Source organism: Eufriesea mexicana, unplaced genomic scaffold, assembly GCF_001483705.2.
Source record: "Eufriesea mexicana isolate 0111107269 unplaced genomic scaffold, ASM148370v2 scaffold2646, whole genome shotgun sequence".
Lineage (NCBI taxonomy): Eukaryota > Metazoa > Arthropoda > Insecta > Hymenoptera > Apidae > Eufriesea > Eufriesea mexicana.
The window spans coordinates 2497641-2508659 of record NW_016910740.1 but is presented as its reverse complement, the minus strand read 5'-3'; the positions used below and the strand labels follow the sequence as shown (position 1 = coordinate 2508659).

The following is an 11019-nucleotide window of genomic DNA, read 5'->3' as shown; positions in this document are numbered from 1 at the left end:
ACAGGCACACGCGGAAATGTCCATTTTCAATCAGTCACGTCGCGCCGAGATCTCGCTGGGAAACTCTTCTTTCCATCTGCCCGCCACGCGGATGATCTAAACGCGTTGTATCGGCCATTTAACGAAGGCACTATTAGCCCAAGGTTCCCTACTGATTATTGTTCATCAGTAGAAGGAATCACGAACGTTTCCAAAGCCTATAAAAGATAGGATACAGGCCGGTCAGACCGTCAGTATTTTATAGACCTTCGGTACCACAGGCTCGTCCATTTTATCCATCTCGATAGACTCGGTGGTGTACAGGTGCTTCCAACGGCATGTCCTCGAGTTTCCCTCGCATAAATGAATTTTCCAAGTCGACCAGCATCGCGTGAAGTTCGTCCAGGGATCCTTTGAACGTACGTGCTTCCCTGGCTTCCTTGTGAATTACTTTTCCCATTTTACCTTCTTCCGTACGTATAAATTTCGATCGGAATATTGTAACACTTGACTGGAATTGTGTTTCCAGGAACAGGGGGCGTGTGTCAGGTCACAGATATATTGGAAACTTACAACTATCACGGTGAGTGCTTGTCTCTTCATCGGGATATCGATTACTTGTAATATTTATTTGGCAATTCTCATACAGCTTATTTTTCCGAAAAATGCGACTCTTCCTAAGAACGCACGATATACAATTGGGTGAGAGTATCCCAAATTTATCGATGTCCAATTACACTAGGAAGCTTGGGGAAATATCACGTAATTTTTAAATTGAGAATAAATAATTTAACGTGCTTATTTTTCATATAACACTTCATTTTACCTCAAAATCGTGCGTTTCTAGAGAACCCACATGTTTCGGAAATTGTGGGTGACAGTGTTCAGGAAAGTGAACTCTACATGAATCACATAATGGATATTTCAGATTAGAGGAAAAATTAAAATTTATTGAACAGCAAACATTTATTAACGTTGACTACGAATTAATTGTTAATTTAATGTCAAATGATCCTTTTCAAAATTTATTTTATAATTGCACATTTATTGTTATTACTTTGGCTCATCTGACTTTCTGTAAATTCTTTTATTATTTGATTGTTTAATTTCTCGCTTTCCGTCCCTTTGTCAACTTATTTTTTACCGAGAAAAATTCTTTGCATACCATATGTACCACGAGGTGTCATTTGACCACTTATGGTAAGAATAGATACGTGTAAAGTACGTTCTGCAGTACGCTTAGTGTTAAGAATATCGTGAATGAGAATATTAGAATAACTGGAATAGGGTATAATATAATAAGTTATGGGAAATATTGTTTTTAGTAAGACGATAATATTAATTGTTAATAATAAAATAATAGAAAGCATGATAAGTTGGTAATGACATATTGGCACAATTTCAAGCGCAGTAGTAATAAATAATTGGAGTAACTTACAATTAGTGAAATCGAGGAAATACGTGGAAAATATTAAACGGAGGATGATATGATATTTTTGTGAGCATTTCTCCAACTCGGTTTACAATGTTCTTGAATCACACATGACGCAAGCAAAAAATAGCAAATATTGGCAGTGCTCTCTTGGAATATTGATTTTACGCTGAAAAATAGCGTGGAAAGCTTCATAAACCTGTTTTTAAAATATTTTCACTGCACGATCGATATTTCGCTTCGCATACGTGTTCAGAATGCGTGCCCTAAATGGCCTGTATTTGATTATTGCTATACGACCACTGAATTGGTACGAATAGGTACGGTACTGAGGGAACGCGAGGAGTGTTTGGGACATAGTTATAAAGTAGCATCAATGCATGGAAGAACATTGTATTTTTTGACTATTTGTAGCAGAGAAAGTTCAGGTATGTTCTTAAAGGTATAGGGATGCATGACACTATGGGGTTGGAAGTGGACATGAAAAATGATTATGCGAGGAGTGTTTGGGACATAGTTATAAAGTAGCATCAATGCATGGAAGAACATTGTATTTTTTAACACATGAATGACATATGCAAGAGGAACGACTATTTGTAGCAGAGAAAGTTCAGGTATGTTCTTAAAGGTATAGGGGTGCATGACACTATGGGTTTGGAAGTGGACATGGAAAATGATTGACGGGGTAATTTTGGGTGAACGTGACAAAACGAATCGAATGAGAACGTTTAGAATTGGAACGAAAGAGAATGAATGCACGAGGGGATGAATTTTTGAGTAACAGTCCTGGGAGCAAGAGAGTTAGTTCAGTTAGGGTCTAGGAGCCCACTCGGAGTTTAATGAGAGATCTCAGTCGAGTAGAATTGCAGTGGTCGCCTTGCACCTATCACCATAGGGATTCGAGGAGGTTCGAGGTTTCTCAAAAGTACTCAATCGTGTTGTAGTAAAATTAAATAATAAAGTAAACTCTACATCCTAGCGATGTGGGGGCGATCCCACCCCCTGTGTTTTGTCTATTGTCTCCTGTTTTCTGGAGACGTCCTGTGACCTGCGTGGCCCTAAACAGGCCAGTTTTAATCGTTCGTTTAATGTCTACACAATTTTTCCACTTCTTTCCACTGACTACTAATCAAATAAATTACTAACGAATAATATTATCATAAATAGAGCTTATTCGATTTTATCTTCTAGTAGATTCGAATTCCTTCAACGTGTATTAGATGCATTTGCGAGCAACGTTAGTACTTCTTCACAGACTCCAGCAATCAAATAGCAGTCTCTTTCATCACAAATCATAGGCATATTACAAAGCATCTTCCGCCATTTTTGGAGACAGTAAGATGGAAACTCGTATCCTGGAATGGGTCATTTAATTATCCATCCGCGAGTAATTTAATAATTTTCCACGAAAAAGTGCTACAAGTCCGAATGATATGACACGTGCATGTAAATAATGCAACGATTTTCTTCTCCTGGCGACATAAAATACCGATTAATTTGCAGAACCTAACCTGAGCGTCCACTTGATTCGAATTCCCGCGATTCCCACGATCTTCGCGCCGCGTGGAACAAAATCCCACGAAACTAACGAAAAACCGAGTGAAATCCAACGTTTCATACAGGGGAATAAGCGTCGCACAGGTCTGTCCGGTTTCTTGTTCGCGGATTTATCGTTAGCTTGGCGATGGCGTGGTCTCGCGACGAGTCGCTTTTTGCAATTATACGACGGAATTAACGATACCGGGGAAGGCGCACGGCCGGCGTAGTAACAGGACGGGGGAGGAAAAAAGTGGATTTCCGGTTTTAATGGGAACCGGACGACCGGCTGGAAAGCCAGTCTCCGTCCGGAAATGGTTTTAACGAGGTGGTTCGAAAAGCGGGCAGGACACGTCAGAGCGCGAAGAATCGCGTGCAAAAACGGCGTGTACACGGGTCCGTGAACGAGCCTGTCCCCCTTGGGGCGGCCAGGGGCGGCTAGCCACCCCCGAATCGGTCGGCTGATGGACTTTCCGTCGAAATTGTTACGTGTCGAAGCGTCGTACTCTGCAGCTATACTGGGTGGCGAAAATGTGTAATGGCTAAATGTGTAATGTCTTGGATCCCTTCTTTTTCCTGGTTTTCTCGTGGAAGACAAGAGAATAGAAGTGTAATAGAGACTAGATTATTGGGAAGTCTATTGGGGGTGGGTTTGAAATTAATTTTTCAATTTTTAAAACTGGAATATGAATAAATTGGTAATTTTTGTATGGGGTGGTCAAAATTTAAGTGCTTAGGATTTTTAGGGTTTGGTTACGAATATATAGTATTTATTATAGAGTTTATAATTTTATTATATTTCATATTTATATTTTTGCGAATAGAAATAAAATAGAGTCAAAACTATGGGAATCAAATTTATTGTGAATGGGTTTGAATTTAATTTCTGAGCTTCTCAAGTTCGGATATGGAGAAGTTAACAATTTCTGTATAGGGTGGTAAAAATTGCAATATCTGAGATTTTTTAAAATTCCCAACGAGACTTAACAAAAGTTCTATCTTTAATTCTATATTATAATATTTCTATTACTTCAATTTTTATTCCATATTATTTATAATTCTATATTATTTCTAGCTCTAATTTTTATCAACTACGTAAATAATAAAACTCGAGTCCGCATAGGCGTAGGACCATGAAAATCTTCAAGCACCGTTTCCCAGCGCCCTGGACTGGTTCGTTCGGACACGCGGTAGATTTCCGGTTATCCTAACGAATTGTAATGCATTCAAATTTCTTTCTTTGCCTCATAGGAGGTATCGCGTGACTTGTTTTCAGCTGCGAAAGCGAGAGAACGGTTTTTCATAAAAATCTCAGCCCCGTATCGCGAGCGCAGATCTGTCGACTGCAGCGGGATTAAAACGCTTTTGGAGTTTGTTTCGTTTGCCCGATTTCGACGTGATACGTGCTTTGAGGCGTAAGTTAGATGTTGGTGAATAGAACTAGATAAAGGGGGATAGAAACAATGGAAGGAAAACCCCGTTGTACGTGATAATCGAACGGAATACACGTCTAGCATGTTGATGGGACATATATCAAAGAAAAATATAGCAAAATTGGAAATAATATATCGCTCTCTTTGTCCTCTATCTTTTAATCGAAATGTTGTCAAAATATTCTCTTCGATGTACTATTGTATCCATGTAAATTCCAAATCCATATGGATTGCTCGATCGTAACGACACATAGACGTATGGTGGATCGAAGGAGAATCATCTAAAATATTTTTTCAATATTTCTCATTGTATTCTCATATTAGAATTATAATAGAATAGATTTGCAATAAATATAGTATATATTGACAGTGCTGATTAACTAATTGCTAACAATTAACTCGCATTACACTGACGTTTACACGAGTTCTCCATGTACAGCTTCATAGATTTCAAAATCTTGGGCCATTTTTCAAACATCAAAATGAAAAATTGGAGATTAAATATTTTGATTAATTTACTTGCCCTGATGTTAATACTATTTCCTATTAAAAATTTCATTGACTCCAAATTGCACAAATTCTAATACACTTTCAAAACAAACAAGTTACACTGACCATGTCCTACTTCAATTATACTTATTTTAATGCGAGTAAAAATCATATATAGATCTCAAAATTTTTGACTATTTTTCAAACACCAAAATGAAAAATTGGAGACCAGTCATTTTGATTAATTTACTTACCCCGATATCAATACTATTTCTTATTAAAAATCTCATTAATCCTAAATCGCACAAATTCTAATACACTTTCAAAACAAACAAGTTACACTGACCATGTCCAACTTCAATTATACTTATTTTAACGCGAGTAAAAATCATATATAGATCTCAAAATTTTCGACTATTTTTCAAATACCAAAATGAAAAATTAGAAACCAGTCATTTTCATTAATTTACTTACCCTGATATCAATAATATTTCTTATTATCTATTAATATTTTTCCTAAATTTATTTTTAAATTATTATTTTTCCTAAATTAACCCTAAGTCGCATAAAGTGTAATACACTTTCAAAACAAACAAGAAGATCAATTAACGAACCAATTAAAGCACAACGAAAAGAAAAAGGAGAGAAAAGAAATAGAAATAAAAAATCGAGGTGAAACGAAGAGCAAGAGCAAGAAAAGGCTCTGTCATTATGTTTGGCCCGATTGGAACTTCAATTCTCCCCCCTGGAGTGGAAATAAAGAAGCTTAAGCAAAGGTTCGGTCTTGCTGCTGCAGGAGTCAAGGTCGGTAATTAGGGGAACAAGAGGACCGACTGAAGTTTCGTCATTTATTTTATTAATCATTTATTTCTCCCGTGACAAGCCGTGGACGGGGGTGAAGCATGTTTACCCGGTAATGAGCGTCTGCAATTCCTTCTGCTTTTTTCCTTTTCCACCTTCTCTAACTTCTTCTGGCTTCTTTTTGCTCGTGCTAATTAGGTTGCTGCCTCGTTTCGTCTTGCTTCAGACCGACCGTCTCAAGATCTGCTTATTGGGTCCCTCAAATCCTGAACAAACAGAGCCGGTAATATCGCGGCGTGGTATGAAAGGAATAACTGGAACGTGTTTTTATTAATACCCCTCACCACCTTTTGCATTCGTTCTACGTGCAGTTTCCTGCGTTTCAGTTAGCCACTTCGACAAATATATAGTGTCCAATCTGAATGGGGATGTTTGGGGAAGTGTGGGGAAATTTGAGGGGTTGTGGGGCAAGCATAATAGTTGTTTGAAGGAATTCGGGGAGGTTTATAATGACGCCATTGGTGCTTGGTGTGTGTAGATTTTGTCATTATTCAGGTCAATGGGTTTTTGTAGCATTAATGGCAGAATTATTGACCAGTAATGCGTAAAAGTATCATATAGTACACAGACAGTGATAATTCGAATGTAGAATTGACAAAAATTAAAAATTGAAGATTTCTAACTAAGAATTAAAATTTAACGACAAATTAAAAATTAAAATATAAATATTCAGAATTAGGAATTAAAAATAAGAAATAAAAATTTAAATATTCAAGATTGAGGAATTGTAGATTGAGTATAAACATAGGACATATTTGGAAAGAATAGTATATAAATTATTTAATTTTTAATTTTGGCGAAAGCATCTGCACGTTTATAGCAGAAGGAAAAATAGAATGTATAAAATGTTAATACGGTTTTTCGGTCACGACGGATACGTGTAGAAAAATTTTCGATATTTGAGAAGAAATGCTAGATCCCTGTAAAATATTCCATTATTGAAATACTAATAATGGTCGGTGTGTTTTATTTCTCGAAGTAATAAAAAGCCGGAGCTTCTTTGTCCGACGACAGATTAAAATTCTGAATAAAAACCGGAATTAAAATATATCGCGCCTTTCTTTATACCGTAATTCATAACACGACAAAACAACTGTTGCTCGAAAGTTTGCTCATCCAATTATGTAACGAGGACTCTATCTTATAATGACGAAATTCCCAGCGTTCCTAAGTGAAACGTAATAAAACAATACGAATTTTAATACAAACTCTGCAGCAATCCAGATACTGCCCTGAAGTTTCTCATTTTCCCTTTAACATCAACGCCGCCATTTGCTAAAGGAAACACAGACAGCTGTAGTCGTGTTCCTATTTCAATGCATATTTTAATTATTACAATAATTAATACATTTGGTATAAATATATATTATTATATCGTTAAATTATGCATTCAATTATATTAATATTTATTAACATTATCATCGTATAATTAAATATATTACAGTAGAAAGTAATCATAATTAAGTATGATGCACACACTAAATTTGATGAAATTAATACGAGAAATGGTTCTCAAAATAATATTTGACACGTATTTCCTTTATCAGCCATCATCCACGTCGAACTTGTTCAAACAATCCCAAAATTAGGCGACAAAGATGTTAGTGGTGGATGAAATATCAATAACAATAAGAACAATTCTTTATTTAATTACAAAAATGATCAAACGCAGATATTAAGTATAAATCTAATTAATTTCTCGCAATCACATGCTCACACCTATTTTCACTATTACAACTCGATTACTACTGACCTATGTCTAATCTCTCTGGTTTGTTCTTTCTACTTTCATACATTACACGTACATACACAATTCACACAACACCTCGATCATTACACGCATACTCATTTATCACGATAACCCGAATTCATTAGATATTGGCATCCCGTGCATACTTGTCTCACTTATCCCTTTCTTACAGACATCGCTCCTTTATTATATCAACACATAGGAATTCAAAATCTACGTTAACCATTACCACGCATAGATAGGTGCACCAGAGGTTCCTTTTACACGATTCCTTCGTAACACACAGGTGTCGAGAACTCGTGAATGAAATTATAAAGAAATCCAAGAACAAGTACGAAATTTGTGAAATATCGACGATGTGTGTGTACCTGTGTTAACAAAATTTCGATCTTACATAAAATTTCTTTTATCCGTGTGTATTCGAATATTTTAAAACACGTGATATCGTTTACAAAATCGATAATAAAAAGATTCGAGAATTTTTGTAAAATAATTTGATGCCTAAGATATAGGGAAAATAATATTAAAAATTCGACGCGATTGGTATTCTTCCGTTTTTATTGTTTTTAATTTCGTCTCGAAGACTTTTGGAGGGTTTTAATTCTGTGATAGTGGGGAAGATCCAATAGATTTTCTAGAACCCCATCGTTCAGCTTGAGGTAAATGATGCGTTCAAAATGTAAATCGTATATAGCGATTATTTTCTTGCCGATAGATTCGATGTTTATTAATAACGCTGCTTAAAATGATTAGAGATAAAAAATGATGAGATAGGAAAGATGAATGCCAACCATCGTGATTAGGTGATTAGTTAATATTCTCTTTAAATATAAATAAAATGTATTTCTTTCTTAAACGACAAAGAATTTTTTAATTATTTATATTAGAAAATTTATTAGTTATTTTATCGTTTAATTAATTAATGAAATTATATTATATCGCGTTTTAATTCATTTCTATTATAATTATGTTTTTTTCTTTCACTATACTTGCTACTTGCTATATTCTTTATATTAAATTTTCGAACAAGAAATTTTTTAATTTTACATATTGGTTGTAAAATATTTTTGATATTCAATATTTATACGATCTTTTTCAATATTCGTGTAACTGTGGAAAAATTTTTGATGCAATTTATAAATGTTTTCGCAAGAATAATTTTTTAAACTTCTCTTAGAGTAGTTGCTTGAATAATTTCTCACAGTTATATTCTATTATATTCCTATCAAAATAACCAGTGTATGCAATATTCTGAATATTTATTTATTATATGGTTTTGTCTGATACGATTCCAATGGAACACTTATTTTCGTACAAATTTTCTACTTATATATGGAACCATTTGTAAATTACCAATGGGTACTAAGATGGAAGACATAGAATACTCTATCTTCCAGACGGTCTCAAAATAATTTTACCTCTATTAAAAATGTAATATTTTGGGTTTATTGACTGATATTTTAATTACGATTCGTAATTTAAGAATAGATGTTACGGTTGGAAATATTTCCAACAAAACGTGCAAAATATTAACGACTGCGACAGACAGAATTCTGACTTCCATTTGGCAAATTAAAATGTCTTTTGCAAAATTGTTCAAAGTGTCAAAAGAATTCTGTGCAGGTGCTAATTGTTCCTTAATTAAAGATCCTAATAAAATTCTCCTACGTAAATTCACGGTACCACCGAAATTCTTATTATCCTTTGCATATACAACGAGCAAAAATGGCAAAAATTTTTAAATTACAAATGTAGACTATCAGCATGTAACCAATTTCGTCAAGAAGTATCAAAGATAGAATTATACAAGACTTTCTCTAACCAAAATATCGTCAACACGAATGTCGAAATTTGTAGTTTATATTATTTATCACTAATCCTCCTTTTCACCTAATTCTCTTTAAATATACATATGAATAAATTAGGCAAAAGAATATACGTGTATGAAGTATAAATGTTGTTCAGAGTTAATAGAAAAAGATATATAAAAATCATGATGTCTAGGATACATCTGCACCCAATTTATTATCATAAAGATTAATACTATAATAGAACTGACTACTTGTAATATTTATATAAATATCTAATAATATTATTAAAGTAATAGCAGTAGCTATAGTAACAGTAATAGTAACAATAATAGCAATAGTAATAACAAAAATAATAAAAATTAAAATTAATACTACAGTAGAATTGGCTACTTGTAATATTTATATAAATATTTAAATAATATTATTAAAGTCATAGCAGTAGCTATAATAATAGCAATAGTAATAATAGTAGCAATAATAAAAGGAATAACAATAGTAGATAAAATTAAAATTAATACAACAATAGAATTGACTTTTTGTAATATTTATATAAATATTTAGATAATATTATTAAAGTAATAGCTACACTTATAGCAACAGTAATAGTAACAATAATAGCAATAGTAATAATAATAGTAATTAAAATTAATGTTAAAAATAAATATACAGACATTACAAATAAATAAATAAATACACAAATATATGTTCTATATTAATACACAATAATATATAAAATATAATATATATCATAACAAAATTCCAATATTAATTTTCCCCAAAAACCATTCTCACGTTTGCAACAAAGGCCAGAACAAAGAAGCCTCAGACAGTGATTTCGTCTGTGTTAATTACTCGAAATTCAACCCTTCTACCGAAACATCTCGTGTCACCATCCCCTGTTCCCGAGTTCCTCGACAGCTGAAGATGTAGACCGAAATGCGTGCACTTTGGTTTTGCATGTGCCTGGAAATTCAAACGACAAGCTCGGCCGGCTCTTAGCCGGAAAATATAATATTCGCCTAAACGCGTTAGTCGAAGATCCGGCAACTGGAAAACAGCTAGCGAATAGCCTAGCGAATAATAAACCCGCTTGAACAAATCTCGCAAGTTCCTTAATTGCTTCACCAGCCAGCAGCTTCATAACTTGGCTCCGTTTCAAGCACGCGAGCAAATTAACAAGATTCGCTGCTTCGGTGTTCATGTTTTTCAATGGGACACAATTTTGGTTATGTTCCGCCATTTCGTTTCCTCCAGGCTAATTTCTTGTAATCGGGTTAATAACCCTCTGTGTTCATAGAGAAATACAGATTCTTGTCTCCTTTTGTAAAATCCAGTGACAACGTTCGGATATCGAAGCCAAGATATTGGTTCTTCAAGGAATATTACATTTTTCTTTCTTTTTCCTTTGAAAAGGAAATTTAAATTTATTTCTACTGCACCCGTGATAACAGCCTTTTGATATTCTGCGAGCCTATTAAGTGAAGTTATTACTTATCTATTTTATTAATTATTATTATTATTTGTTTATTATTATTTGTCGAAGCCAAGATATTTTGGTTCTTCAGGGAATATTACATTTTTCTTCCTTTTTCCTTTAAAAGGGAAATTTTAATTTATTTCTACTGCACCTGTGATAGCGATCTTCTGATATTCTGTGGGCCTACTATGTGAAGTTATTATTTATTTATTTTATTAATTATTATTACTATTTATTTATTATTATTTATT

The 11019-nt window shown here is 33.9% G+C and overlaps 1 long non-coding RNA gene across 1 annotated transcript in view; it reads left to right on the top strand.

The window, feature by feature from the left end:
• The first annotated feature begins 250 nt into the window (after positions 1 to 250).
• The window catches only part of LOC108550341 (uncharacterized), a 78670-nt gene continuing 67901 nt past the window's right edge, over positions 251 to 11019 (top strand). Inside the window, exons 1-2 of the long non-coding RNA XR_001890412.1 lie at positions 251 to 398; positions 509 to 562. This is a non-coding gene — a long non-coding RNA (uncharacterized LOC108550341). The remainder of the gene's footprint in view (positions 399 to 508; positions 563 to 11019) is intronic.